Genomic DNA, 15,742 nt, shown 5'->3' with positions numbered 1-15,742 from the left:
ATAGGGCATATACGCGGTGGACCACTGCCCCTAGAGGTGGATGCATGCGTAACCCATCAGCACCGATAGGTCCCCAGCTCTACCCCCCTTCTTAAGTAGGGAGACAGAGAAGAACTATCTCCATAGTTCTAAGTGGGGTTCAATCCCCAGGTATCCCTCACACAGCGCGATGAAGGCCGTGATGTTCTGGATCCCATTGGGGTTCAGATGCTATAGCTCAATCTAGTAGTAGTGCAACAGTCCCTGGAAGAACAGATGGGGAGGAATCTTGAGTCCACGCTCGTGGAAGGGCATGAAGGACACAATGTAGCCATCGGGCAGCGCCAGCACATCCTCGCGACCATGCATGAGCCACTCCACCATGTTAGTCCTCCCACAGAGAAGACTGCACTTGACGAGGCCCTCCATGCACGTGTGGGTGATGTTAGAGCAATACTACATCTCCATGGGAGGCAAGGGCGAAAGAACGAGAGCTATGCTGGCGGAGGAAGAGCGAAGGCAATAGATCCGAACATGAGGATACAATTAGGCATGTCAAAAGGTGAAGGGAAATGCTGCTATTTATAAGGGAAGGTGGAGCAAGAGGTGAACCATCTACTTAGATCTATGTGCCCACCGCGCTGCGTCACATCGTCTCTCCAAGCAACGTGCGCATGCCACCTTTAGCCGCTCCCTCGAAGGACGCACTAGATGATGGTTCACCCCATTTGATGGGTCGTGAACCACCATAGGTAAGGAGGGATACGGAGCTAAAAACACTCACAAGGCCCATTCAGGCCCAGGAGTTCAAAGGTTGGCCCACCGACGGGTTCACAACCGCTCTAGGGCACCTTTAGAGTGAGGGGTGAAAAGGGATGGGCCCACTAGCGGCTAGTACATGGGCGCACGAGTGCCATAGACATCCTAGCCCATGTTCGAGTCTTGGTCGGTTCCTAGTCTATGGTTTTTCCTCGAAGAAAGGCAGCGAGCCCTTAAGACTGGTCGAATGAACCCAAGAACTATATGGATTGGCCACCAAGAATCTAGAGTCGGTCACTAGCTGACCCATACTGGACCCCCATGAACGGGAAGCCAGTGCCCTACTCAGACTAGCCCATTAATAGCTCACTAAGGACCATGGTTCGTTCATCGAGGAAAACATGGCACAGCTCAGCCCCTCTATTTTATTGAAGAAATGCTTGAGGGAGGACAATAAAAAAAGCGAGCTAACCCCTTGACCGGACCCTTGCTTGTCGGTGCGGGACCCATAGGATGCCCCATAAGGAAGAGAGAAGATCTAGTCTAACTAGGATTCTCCCCATGTAACTTTAGTAGTAGTATTATTTTGTAATCCTACTAGGAACTTTCATTGTAAACCGACTAGGAATCTGACCTCCTAACTATATAAAGGAGGGCAGGGTTCCTAGAGAAGGGAGATCACGATTTCTACAACACAATCAATCCAACGCAGAGGCTAACGCTGACTGGACGTAGGGCTGTTACTCGACCACAGTCGAGGGCTTGAACCAGGATAAATCGACTGTCTCTTGCGTTCACCGTCGAGTTCCGCATACGCTGAAGCCTGAACAATACTGCCCTGGAGACCCCCGTGGTAGGCTATCGGTGGTAAAACATCGACAGCTGGCACGCCAGGTAGGGGCTTTCGGCGAATTTGCATCTGAGAGCTCAATGGACCTCAACAACATGATCTTCTCAACGGGATCAACTTTCATCTTTGGCTCATGGATCTACGAGATGGACAATAATGGCAAGCTCCAAAGTCGTCTCCTCGAGGATTCGAAACACCATGAAGACGATTCTATTTCGACGACCATGACAGATCAAATCTTCGGAGGATTCGCGTAGCTCATAGTGTCTAATTCAACTTAGGTTCCATAGCTCTACGCATCCAACTCAAATTCGAGCTCCACATCCGAGTTGGAGTCTTATTCGAGTCCTTTCGGGAAACCGAGTTCTTTTCCGATGGGACTTAAGAACGCGGCCCTAACCTATCAAGAATACAACTCGGAGTACATGCAGAATCCCTTCAAGAAGTCGGATCTTCCTCCACTCAAACTCCTAAACATGGCAACATCTTATCAGGCATGGCTCAAAGAAGTCCTCGATCCAGTACTAAGAATGCCACTGAAGGGAGCTCAAGAAGGTCTCGTCTTGACTGTAACATCTCAAGACTGCATCGTTCACTAGCCGGACTCTATTCCTGAGGATAACAGTACCCGACTAGACAACACGATGACAATGGCTATTCTACCTTACCAAGAAGGAGACTCAATCTGTGACATCGAGGCATCTACTAAAGTCATCAGCAACTCCGACAGTATGAAAACTAACGCCAATAACAGAACGGCTCACGCACAGGAAGTACTCATGGTTCGACGTCCTCGGTTACCATTAAATCCCCTAGAAGCACCTGATGTTAGGTCATCGGATGAATCAGAATCCAACATATCACCCTTTGCCCAGGGCTACGATGGAGAAACTAAGAGTCAGAAACAAGCTAGAGAAAGAAAAAACAAGTTGAAGCAAGGGCGCCAACACCGTGCTAGGCAGTGTAGGGAAGCCTAGATTAGATACGAGTCAGAGTTGGCTGAATACGACAGAAGAAAATCACAACAAGAAGTCAAAGGAAGACGCACGGCAAATACGCCTTACGATAAGATTCAAGAAGCATTAGAAGAACTCAGAGCAACTTCACATCCCGGTGAGAAGTATGAACAGCTCCAAGACTTGCTCTGGTCGACAATCCCGAGAATGCATGAAGAGAGAGCCCAATCAAGACTACCCACCAGATCAACAACCCACAGGAAAGAAGATCAAAATCAAAGGAAGTTCGCTTTCGAAAGACTTGGGCCAGGTGGAAGCCATAACGGAGAAAGTAGGAAGGAACATAATCAAGGCCACCAATTTGAACAACCAAGAAAGACCAGGAGTAGGGTGCCTACCCAGACAGCCTCATAGAATTATTCCCATCAAAACAACGGTTGGCCAAAAGGAGGTGCCGAATCCGAATTCAAAGAAGTCAGAACACACGACAGATTCCCCTGTTTTGCGAACAGGCTTGCATCGGTACGATTACCTCACAAGTTCAAACCGTCTAACCACTCTAAGTATGATGGCAAAACTGAACCAAGGCAATGGCTCAGAATATATTCACAATCAATTGAACTAGCCAGAGGAGACGACGATATCAAGACCCTATTCTTTCTCATGGCACTAGAAGCCATGCCCCTCCAATGGTTCGACAAATTAAATCCAGGATCTATCAGAAATTGGGAGGACTTGCAAAGAGCTTTTTGTGAAAATTTCGTAGGAATCATTACACACCCAATCACTCATGCAGAACTAAAAGGACTCAAGCAAAAGGGAGGTGAAAGTCTCAGAAATTACTATCGACGATTCAGCGAACTACGGGCTCAAGTGCATGACATCACCGAATAAGAAGTAATTGAAGCTTTCTCTCACGGAATCATGGCTAGGTGGCAATTTCAAGACTTTTGCAAAGAAAATCTGAGAAACAATGAAGAGTTCAGACAAATAGTAGAAAAGATGATTACTGCAGAAGAAAAAACACGAGAGAGGTTCCCGGATAGAAGCAACCAGGACAACCCGGACAAGCAAAATCATCGAAATAGCAGACATCAAGAAAGAAAATGTAGACCAGACAATACCATGGCAATGGCTGACAAATCAAAGAAGTTTTCCAAACCCAGAAGATATGATGACATTGAAAACATACATTGCCTATTACACCCTAATGGGAAGCACACCATCAGAAATTGCTACACTTTCAATGATCGATACACAAGAAAAGATAGTAAGGAGAACACCAAAGAGGACAATCAGAAAAAAGATGAAGACAACCACGAGGACAAAGGATTCCAAAAACCCAGGGGAACGGTAGCAGTGATCTTCTCAGGGGCTCTAGATTGCAGAAGCAAACATCAAGAAAAACTAGCACTATGGACTATCATGACAGCAGAACCGGCTACACCAAGATATCTCAATGGGTCACAGTATCCTATCCAATTTACTAGAGAAGACCAGTGGACTAGCATGGGAAACGCATGCCATTATCCACTGGTTCTAGATCCAACTATTGCTGGTATGACTGTCACCAAAGTACTAATCGACGGGGGAGCTGGACTCAACATCATCTTTCCAGAAACACTAAGGAAGATGGGACTACAACTCGCCGGGATGATTACACCAACAAGTACACCTTTTTACGGCATAGTACCAGGCAAGGCAGCCATGCCACTTGGACAAATTACTTTACCCGTTACTTTTGGAACTCCTTCGAACTACCGAACAGAGTATATCAAATTCGAGGTCGCAGACTTCGATTCGTCATATCATGTAATCCTCGGACGCCCAGCACTGACAAAATTCATGGCAATACCATATTATCCGTACTTACTACTTAAGATGCTAGGACCCAACGGTGTCCTTTCTCTTCGAAGTGATTTGAAGCGTGCTTTTGACTGCGACGTTTAGGCAATCCAAATCGTAGCCAAAGCACAAGCCGACAATGGAAGAAAAGAAATAGCCACAATTACTACAGAGATGAGCCAAGAAGAATTAGAAATACCGGCTAAAAAGCCCAGCATCATCGCACCACCAAAAGAAGCCGACATCAAGCAAATCGATTTGGGCACTGGCGATACCTCCAAGACAGCAACCATCAGTGCTCACCTCTCGGCAAAATAGGAACTCGCGCTCACCAACTTTCTTCGGGACAACAAAGATATCTTCGCTTGGAAGCCGGCCGACATGCCAGGTGTCCCAAGAGAGTTGGCTGAGCACAGAATTGATGTTAATGAAAGCTCCAAGCCTGTAAAGCAACAGCTACGACGATTCTCACCTGACTAGAAGGCAACAATTAAAAAAGAAATCACAAAGCTAATGGCGGCCAGATTCATTAGAGAAATCCTTCATCCAGATTGGCTAGCAAACCCAGTTCTAGTACAGAAAAAGAACACGGATGAATGGCACATGTGTGTTGATTACATAGATCTCAACAAGCACTGTCCGAAAGATCCGTTCGGGCTACCACGCATTGATCAGATAGTTGATTCAATAGCAGGATCCGCCCTATTATCCTTTCTTGATTGCTATTCAGGGTATCACCAGATAGCGTTAAAAGAGCAAGATCAGAGCAAGACATCTTTCATCACCCCGTTTGGTGCCTACTGCTACAAGACCATGTCATTTGGACTCAAAAATGCTGGAGCCACCTACCAAAGAGCTATCCAAACATGCCTTGGTGATCAAATCAGTGAAAACATAGAAGCATACATGGACGATGTAGTTGTAAAAACAAAGAACCCAGATACATTGATTGAAGACATAAGACAAACCTTCGAGAACCTGAAAAAGTGGAGATGGAAATTGAACCCGAACAAATGTGTGTTTGGGGTTCCTTCAGGATAACTACTCGGTTTCTTGGTCAGTCATTGCGGAATCGAAGCAAGCGCCAAGCAAATTAGAGCCATAACGGAGATGGGCCCACCCAGAAACATCAAAGATGTGCAAAAGCTAACGGGCTGCATGGCAGCACTCAATCGTTTCATTTCAAGGCTCGGTGAAAAAGGGTTACCTTTCTTTAAACTACTAAAGAAAACAGATAAGTTCGAATGGACAGAAGAAGCTAATGAAGCTTTCAAGAAACTTAAGGCATACCTCACATCCTCACCAATTCTCACACCCCCAAGGAAAGACGAAGATATGATGCTATACATTTCGGCGACCACTACTGTGGTCAGCATGGCAATAGTCATAGAAAGAGAACAAGAAGGACACGTGTATAAAGTACAACGACCCGTATACTACATCAGTGAAGTATTATCTGAATCAAAAATCTAGTACCCGCATGTGCAAAAACTACTCTACGCCCTATTGATCACTTCACGCAAGCTTCACCACTATTTTGAAAGCCACCAGATCACAGTGGTGATAGACTTCCCGCTCGAAGACATCTTACACAACAGAGATGCGACGGGACACATATCAAAGTGGGCAGTTGAACTCAAAGCTCTTAACATCGATTTCACCCCATGGAAAGCAATCAAATCTCAAGCCCTTGCCGATTTTGTGGCCGAGTGGACAGAGATTCAACAGCCTTTATCAGATACAATCCTTGACCACTAGAAGATGTACTTTGATGGGTCACTCAAGCTAGGAGGAGCCGGCGCAGGCATTCTCCTAATTTCTCCAGATGGAAAACAACTTAAATATGTCCTTCAGATATTATGGCAAGCTACAAACAATGAAGCAGAATATGAAGCTCTCATTCATGGGCTACGAGTGGCAATTACTCTCGGAATCAAGCGATTACTCGTATACGGCGATTCGGCAGTAGTCATCAACCAAGTCAACAAAGATTGGGACTGCACCAAAGAAAACATGGGTGCTTACTGCGCTGAAGTCCAGAAACTCAAAAAACATTTCCAGGGGTTAGAAATTATGCATGTCCTACGCGATAACAACATTGCAGCAGATGTCCTCACCAAACTCGGATCAGACAGGGCAAAGGTACCACCCGGCGTATTCATAGAGGAGTTATCGACTCCTTCTATCAAACAAACCAGAGAGAAAACCCCGGAACCCCCAACCAAAGGCAGTCACATTCTGGTAATCAACACTTCATGGACACAAGCCTTTATTGATTATATCAAAGAGAATAAGTTACCAGCTGAGAAGGAGGAAGCCACCCAAGTTGTTCGCAGAAGCAAAAACTACGTCCTAGTGGGGGACAAACTCTATAGAAGAGCTGCATCATCAGGAGTACTCCTAAAATATGTCTCGTTCCAAGAAGGTAGAGAAATCCTAGATGAAATACATTTAGGTTGTTGCAGAAATCACGCTGCTTCAAGAACACTAGTCGGCAAAGCCTTCCGTACCGGCTTCTACTAGCCAATAGCTCTGAAAGACGCAGAAGAACTCGTCAGAAAATGTAAAGGTTGTCAAATGTTCACAAGACAAGCTCATGTGCCAGCTCACAACCTCATCTGCATCCCACCCGCTTGGCCTTTCTCATGCTGGGGGCTGGATCAAGTAGGACCACTCAAGAAGGCAAAGGGCGGTTTTGAGTACATCTTCGTGGCGATTGACAAGTTCACCAAGTGTATCGAATACAAACCACTCGCAAAATACAGCGCAGCCAAAGCAGTCGAGTTCATCCAAGACATTATGTACCGCTTTGGCATGCCCAATTGAATCATAACAGATTTAGGCTCACCCTTTACAGCCACAGAATTCAAAAGTTGGGCGCAAGATTGTGGCTTTAGCATAGATTACGCATCAGTCGCACACCTAGAAGCCAACGGACAAGTAGAAAGAGCCAATGGACTCATACTAGCTGGGTTGAAACCAAGACTATATGAAGAACTAGCAAACTATGGATCAAAATGGATTGAAGAATTACCCAAAGTAGTGTGGGGACTATGGACCCAAATAAGCAGAGCTACCGGATACTCGCCTTTCTTCTTAGTTTACGGATCAGAAGCTGTACTACCTGCCGACTTGATTTGGACATCACCAGGGATAGAACAGTATGACGAAGGAGAAGCAGAACACACCAGAAGATGAGAACTTGACACTACAGAAGAAGTCAGGGTAAATGCTACCCTTCAATCAGCAAGATACCTCCAAGGATTAAGACGCCACTACAACAAGAGTACATAGCCTCGATCACTACAAGTTGGGGACCTAGTGCTAAGAAGAATACAAAAAACTGACGGATGCCATAAACTACTCAGTCCATGGGAAGGTCTTTTTATTGTCTCAAAAGTCATCGAACCAGGAACGTACAAGTTAATGGCTGAAGATGAGAAAGAAGTCAGTAATACATGGCACATCAGCCAACTGAGAAGATTCTACACATGAAAACAACTCAAAGGAGAGTACATATACAAAACACAAGAGATCAACGTTCATGACCTATAAAGATGTTGTCCCTCGACAAAATGTGTATTGTGGCTTATCAAACGATCATAATCAATAAAGATGGTTTTTCGACAACATATGTCTTATGATGGCTAAACCCCAAGTTGTTTCCAAAAGAGCAAAATGGCTGAAACATGCCTGAGCCTACCGGCCGAGAGCAAAATAGCTGAAAAGATGCTTGAGCCCGCCGATGAGGGTAGCTAATAAGCTAACACCCGAACAAAAGAGCAAAATGGCTGAAACATGCCTGAGCCTACTGGCTGAAAGCAAAATAGCTAAAAAGATGCTTGAGCCCGCCGATGAGGGTAGCTAATAAGCTAACACCCAAACAAAAGAGCAAAATGGCTGAAACATGCCTGAGCCTACCGGCCGAGAGCAAAATAGCTGAAAAGATGCTTGAGCCCGCTGATGAGGGTAGCTAATAAGCTAACACCTGAACTAAAGAGCAAAATGGCTGAAACATGCCTGAGCCTACCAGCCGAGAGCAAAATAGCTGAAAAGATGCTTGAGCCCACCGATGAGGGTAGCTAATAAGCTAACACCCAAACTAAAGAGCAAAATGGCTGAAACATGTCTGAGCCTACCGGCCAAGAGCAAAATAGCTGAAAAGATGCTTGAGCCCGCCGATGAGGGTAGCTAATAAGCTAACACCTGAACCAAAGAGCAAAATGGCCGAAACATGCCTGAGCCTACCGGCCGAGAGCAAAATAGTTGAAAAGATGCTTGAGCCCACCGATAAGGGTAGCTAACAAGCTAACACCCAAAAACAAAACAACCAAGCCTGAGCATGGATCAAGGAAAATTCAAGATGAGACCCTCCAGCTCCTTGTACCAAAAAGCAAGAGGCTTGGGGGCTACACTAAGGATACTTGAGATCACAAAGTCTGTCAAAGCAACGGTCTACACCGAGTTGTTTTATACGGCAAAGGCGAAAGCCAGACAAGAACTCAACAGATCAAAGAAGGTTGCCAACATGCAGGGTTGTTTACATGGCAAAGACAAAGGCAAGACCAAGTACTCGGTGAGTCGAACAAATCTGATCACATGGACAACTCATCTAAGGAATAAACAAGGCAACCAAGCAGAGGAAGTATCAACAAAGTATCTTCATTCAAAAAAGAATATAACTACTCTGTTATAAAAAATCAAAAGTACAGAGGTCGATTATGTTCAAGCATCATCATCAGTAGAGGGGATAACAACATTAAGATTATCTACAACTCTACTGGCTAAGTCTTCGACCTCAGGCTCCATCCGCTCAATGGCGTCAATGTACTCTTGACTATTGGCTTCCTCTACTATCTTGGACAGAGGCACCTCTGGAGCAAGAACCCGGACCTGAGCCAAGACATTCTTAGTACACAGTTGGGTGCACCTCTTCATGAACTCTTGAAAATGAGTCGGAATTCGGGGAATAAACTGAGCCCAAGATTGCCCATCGTCCGCTGGAGTTCGGAGTGCGTCGGCTACTGAACGAAAGGATTTCCATAAAGCTTTCTAGTTCTCGGTAGCTGTCGCCAACTTGCCAGATAAGTCTTCAATAGTTCTTTGAGCCTGCATAAGATCTCTGTCAGCTCCACGCCTAATCAGCTTAGCAAGGGCGAGTTCTTCCTCAGCATGAGTAATTACCTCCTCAGCCTTGTTATGACTAGAGCGGACAAAAGCCTTCATTTCATCGATACTCTCTGAGAGCTTCTGCTTTTCAACTCAGAGAACTACACAAGGCACCAAAAGACAAGTTAGCAAAAAAAAGAAGAAGTCAAAATACAAGAAGAAACAAGTAGAACCCACGGCACCTTTGCACTCGTTCTTCACAGACTCCACCGTGGCATCCCTCTGCTTCTCCGTCTCTACTACCCAGGCACAAAGGGTCTTCTCCTCCTTTTGGTGCATTTGACGCTCTATCTCCAACTCAGCCCAGAGGAGGTCAAGATCGGCTTTCAGAGCGTTCACCTCAGAAGACAACTTTTTCTCATTTTCAGATGAGAAAAAGAAGCCAGAATGATTATGAGAGAAAGACTGAGCAAGAAGAGACAAAGAAAAACAAGGCATAAGGATAGAAGAAAAACGAGCATACAAAGGAGGAGTGGCAGTAAAACTTACCTGGAGCTTTTCACCAAAAGAAGTCGCGAGGGTCGATAAGCTCCCCCAGGCAACAGTTAACTTCGATAGTCGATGGGTGGCATCAAACTGCTGCACCACCTCATCAGCAAAAGGCAGACCACCGGAAGTAAGAGAAGGAGAAGGAGAAGCCGGTCGAGGCGAAGAAGGCACGACTGAAGCAATCTCATGGGAAGTCAAGACCAATCCCTCAAATGAACCTATCACCATAGCCGTGGTCACTTCAGAAGCAACCAAGCCAACAGCAGTGCCTTCACTAGGAAACCTTATCTCCTCAGCAACCGCTTCGCCTACCGAGCGCTCTGAACCCTGAGGCTCGGTACTCGATAGCACACCAAAAAACTGGCAAGAAGTCGGCAGAGGGTCAAGAGAAAACGAAGGCCTAAAAAGTTGATAGATAAACTTACCAATAAGAACAAAGGAAAAGGGAAATAGATGCAAAAAGACGAAGCCAGAGGTTACTCACCCGACTATCTTCTTCTTCATAAAACACAAAGAAGGCTTCGCAGGGGGAACTATGGCAGCGAAAATGTTCCCACCACTTGGCGACAGGAGCGGTGTAGCTGATACCAGAGCTTCAGAAGAAGCCAGAGCTGAGGCCACGAAAGAGCTAGGCATCGGAAGTGCGGAGGAGCTCGGTACCAATGAACTCAACACTGGAGCTTCAGAAGAAGCCAACACAGAGACCTCGGAAGAACTCGTACCCGATGCCCGTTTCCTTCAAAAAGATCAAGACTAAAAATCAAGACAAAGAGGAGGAATGCAATAGAAGGGGAATATAAAAGCAACTCACCACCACACGATGAGGGGAACTTCATCATCTTCTTCCTCGGTTTCAACCAAGGCCACCGGACCATCCGCTGAAGGAAGGGTAAAAGTACCTGGTTCAAGATAAAAAGAAAGGAGAAGACAAAGAGACAAAGAGTATTAAATATGCTCACCTAAGAGCATGCTAGCTACAACTGGAGTACCTAGAAGAGTACTTGGCTTGTGAGACTTCTTGGAAATAGGCAGGCCAGATGAGGACCCATCCATTCGCCCCCTCTTTGGGACACTACGAGGACCGCGAGGGACTAGATGAGGAACATATTCTTCATATACGTCGACAAATCCAGAAGAAACTCCAGGAAGCACTGTGGAGAACGGGAACTTACTAGCTGCGGAAGCTCCAGCAAGTTTCTCCCCAGCTATCGCCAAAACAGGGAGAACATCTGGGGGGGATCGGGTCAACAAAGTTGCGCCCAAACTCCTATACAACAAGACAGAGAAAAGTTAAACAAAAATGGATACAACAAGAGTACACAAAGTACCCAGACAAAGAGATAAACAACTTACAGCTGGAGGCGAGTTGTTAGCAGAGAACTCGGAGACAGTAAGCGGGACGATGCTCGCTCCCTTCAACATCTTCTGGAGACGCTCAAGTACCTCCTCATCGGTTAGCTCAAGAGCTGGGACCATACGTGAAGGATCCTCAACCCTAGAGTACTCGAAGCCAAAATGCTCACGCTCCTTCAAAGGCTGAACTCGGTGACGAATGAAACTCGAAACAATCCCAAAACCGGTTAAACCCTGCTGCTTCAGCATACTAATCTTATTAAGGAGTGGCTGGATTGCCTAGATTTCAGTGGGTGACATGGGGTTCTTATCCCACCGGTCATTAACCAAGGGACCAGACCCAAAATGTACAGAAAGAGAAGGAATCAAATTTGCGACATAAAACCAATCAGCATGCCAATCCCTCATAGAATCAACCAGGTCATAGTCAAAGAACTTGCTTTTAAGACCCTGGTGAAATTGGATCCCATAGCCGCTGAGAACATTGGTCTCTTCGCGATGGGGTTGAGGCTTCAGACGAAAGAAGTAGCGAAAAAGAGATAGAGAAGGAGGGATTCCAAGGAAAGCTTCACAGAGATGAACGAAAACAAAAAGATGGAGAATGACATTAGGGGTTAGATGGTTCAGACTAACCCCAAAATAACTAAGAAACTGATGAAGGAAGGCGGAAGTAGGAAGGCAAAGTCCGGCGTGGACAAAGGAAATGAAAAGGACAATCTCACCAGGACCCGGAGCAGGAACCCGATGCTCGCCCAGAACTCTCCATTCAGCGATGTTTTTGCTTTGGATCAAGCCATCGCTGATGAGCTCGCGTAGCTGGTCTTCGCTTGTTGTTGGAGCCGGCCAAACCTTCTGAGCAGCCCTCATGGCCATGAACTCTTGGTTCTCGATCAAAGAAAGGGATGACTCCTCGTCCATGAAGGTCACTTGGGACTTGCTCGTGGTTTTCTTCTTACCCATGAACTAGCGGAAGCAAAAAGGTACTGGGGAAGATGAAGCTAGGATGGTGGTGCTCGGGTGACGGCGACGATGACAGCGGTGGATTTCTGAAAGCTAGGGTTTCAAGGCAAGAGCTAGGCAGCAAAGGAAAGGAAGATAAAAGGTCTTTAAATAGATTTTTCAGTGATAAAAACGGCCCATAAGGCCCGTTAAAGCACGGTGTGGGAACACAATGGTCCATTTACTGACACAGCTAAAATGACGGACGGCACAAACCCACACAACGGTACAATTTAACGGGCAGATTTTAGACTTATCCATCCAGCACCACGGCTGGGTTATTAGATCACTACAATAACAACCCATCAACCAAGAAGAAAGAAAGGGCTACCTTGCAAGGAACAAAAGAACCCGGTTATTTAAGAAAGAACTCAGGAATCTCATGAATAACTAGGATTACAGCAAAAAAATGAACGGCAACTCTGAAGACAAGATTCTTTCCATTACAAATGGCTTCAAAGATAGAAGATTACACATCTTACAAGACCCAATGAACTCGGCACTACGACAAGCAAGGTAGCAAAGAGGAGCCCAGACACAACTAGGCTCTAGAACAACTACGTGCTCCAAATTGCTACTCGGTAGAACAAACCGTGATCGGCTACACTGTTTTCTTCAAAGGATGGACGAAGTGCATCCAAGGCGGAAATCAGCAGCATGGTGGGACGACAAAGACTAGGGGAAATCGGTAGGCATTTGTCTACCCAAGCCCAATGTGATGCAGGATCAGGTGTTGATCTGCACCGGACAGTCTCAAGACAGACGACGAAGATCAACCCAGAACTGCCGGATGAAGGAACAAAGCCCTCCAACTACCGCTACGTACTTCCTAGTACATTGCTGCTGTGGGGTTAGTCTACCTCTAACCCCTATCACAAGACTTCCTCTAGCTACAACAAGACACACAGGAACTACAAAAGACGCCCGGGGGCTGCTCTACTTCGCAAACTACCATGTTCATGACTACGAAGATTCAAGATGTTCAATGGAAGAAAACAAGCACTCCGGGAGGGTATTTATAGATCGAAGGAGCGGTGCACATGGACTAGGAGTACCAACGAAATAGGCCTTACAAAGGACACAGTGAAAAGACAGGACTCAATAATAGAAGACTCAGGCACAGTACTCGAAATCGAGCATATTCGGAAGAATATACCAACACTGTGCAACCCGTGAACATGCAACATTTATACCCAACCGCCACCATACAACCTCACCTGGCAAACGGCAAACTACCACAACAAGAGAAATTTTCAGTTGAATTCCAGCTCCTCGAACAAATTAGACTCAAGACCCTCCAACTCTTTGTTCCAAACAGTAAGAGGCTCGGGGGCTACACTCAGTGAGTGCACCTTTTTCTCTCAAAAAAAAGGCGCACGTCACTAAGAAGACTTTTTCAAGACAAAACTACTTCAAGGACTCACGACAAAAAGAAGCCGGACTGAGCCATACCCAAACTCTTCTTGATAAAGAACCTAGGAACATGCTCGGAGACTTTTCAACGAAGATCATGCATGTCCAGAAACAACTTAGATTGTTCAAAAACAACTCATATATTATGTCACTAAGCTCGGGGGCTCGGCCAGCATCACGGCTTAATCAACACTAAGCTAGGGGGCTCGACCTTCATTTCAACTACTCCTAGAGGCTCGGAACCAAAGACAAAGGACCAAGAATACAAGAAACTCAAGACTACAATGATGACAACACATCAAGACCCTTCATCCGATTTCTTTTCTAAAGAGAAGAACTCGGAGAAGGCTCGGGGCTACGGGATACATAGCCCTAGAATTTTTTGAAGACAAGAATCTGGACCCTCCAACTTTTGCAAGCAAAAGCAAGAGGCTCGGGGGCTACACTCAGTGAGTGCAATTTTTATGAAAAATTGCACCCGCCCAAAAAGAACTCGGATATAGTATGCTCAAGAGCCCTTCGACGAACAATCAGAACAATTTCAGGACAAGACCCTCCAACTCCTTGTTCCAAAAAGCAAGAGGCTCGGGGGCTACACTCAGATGGGAGTACCTTTTTCTTCAAAAAAGCACACACCACTCGAAGATTCCAAGAAGCGCTACATGGTTTCACTCAAGAAAGCACTCGGACGACGCTTGTCCCTGCTCGGCAAGACCTAGAGGAACAAGACAAGGCTTCCAGAGTACAACCATGAAGTGCTCGGAGGCTTGTCGATGCGGGACCCACAGGATGCCCCGCAAGGAAGAGAGAAGATCTAGTCTAACTAGGATTCTCCCCATGTAACCTTAGTAGTAGTATTATTTTGTAATCCTACTAGGAACTCTCATTGTAAACCAACTAGGAATCTGACCTCCTGACTATATAAAGGAGGGCAGGGTTCCTAGAGAAGGGAGATCACGATTTCTACAACACAATCAATCCAACGCAGAGGCTAATGCCGACTAGACATAGGGCTATTACTCGACCACAGTCGAGGGCCTAAACCAGGATAAATCGACTGTCTCTTGCATTCACCGTCGAGTTCCGCATACGCTGAAGCCCGAACAATACTGCCCCGGAGACCCCCGTGGCAGGCTATCAGTGGTAAAACATCGACACTGCTCCATGCGGGGGCTCAAGGGAAGTTGGACTCGTAAGGAGACTAAATACACACTTGCATGAAGATGGCGGATCGATCAGATCCTCAGGAGGGATCGAAGTCAAGAGAAATCTTTTTTGGCCCCTCGAATCCCATAGCTACATGTTCCCAAGGAGTCCGATCATGACAGAAGGGAATCACAACCCATCAAGGCATCTCGCGAGTAGTAGAAGATCAAAGCCCTCAAAGTCCTTGCACCCAAAAAAGCCTACAAAGGAGTATCCTACTCTTCCATAGGCTTGCGGGCTACTGTCGGGTATCAGTATCAGGGATATCTGATGAAGGGATCTGAAGACCATGGACTACAAACTCACCTAGATAATCGAGGATGTATTTCAGTGTCGACCGACCCTAAAGGGTAGGTTTCCACCTCGCGAAACCCCTGGGGAACAGGCCCCATGTCGCCTGACCCCGAGGGTATGGGAGCCATTCACCCGACCCTGAGGTCACAGGCTCCATCTCACCGGACCCCTCAGGCATAGGCCTTGTGTCACCCAACCTCGAGGGTATAGGAGCCGTTTCTCCCGACCCTAAGGGCAAGGGCTCCGTCCCGCCTGACCCTGAAGGCGTAGGCTCTATTTCACCCGACGGGGACCCATACCACCTCCAACCACTAAGGGGCTAAGGGTACGACCCTAGGGTCAAACTTCTAAAACTAGAAGGGAAGCGGTCATGTCTTGACGTGACCCATGGCCATGTCAGGCCATGCCTAGGGGTTCACATCGCCAGCAG

The sequence above is a fragment of the Miscanthus floridulus genome, chromosome 18 (genome assembly GCF_019320115.1).
Source record: "Miscanthus floridulus cultivar M001 chromosome 18, ASM1932011v1, whole genome shotgun sequence".
NCBI lineage: Eukaryota > Viridiplantae > Streptophyta > Magnoliopsida > Poales > Poaceae > Miscanthus > Miscanthus floridulus.
This window is presented reverse-complemented; position numbering follows the sequence as displayed.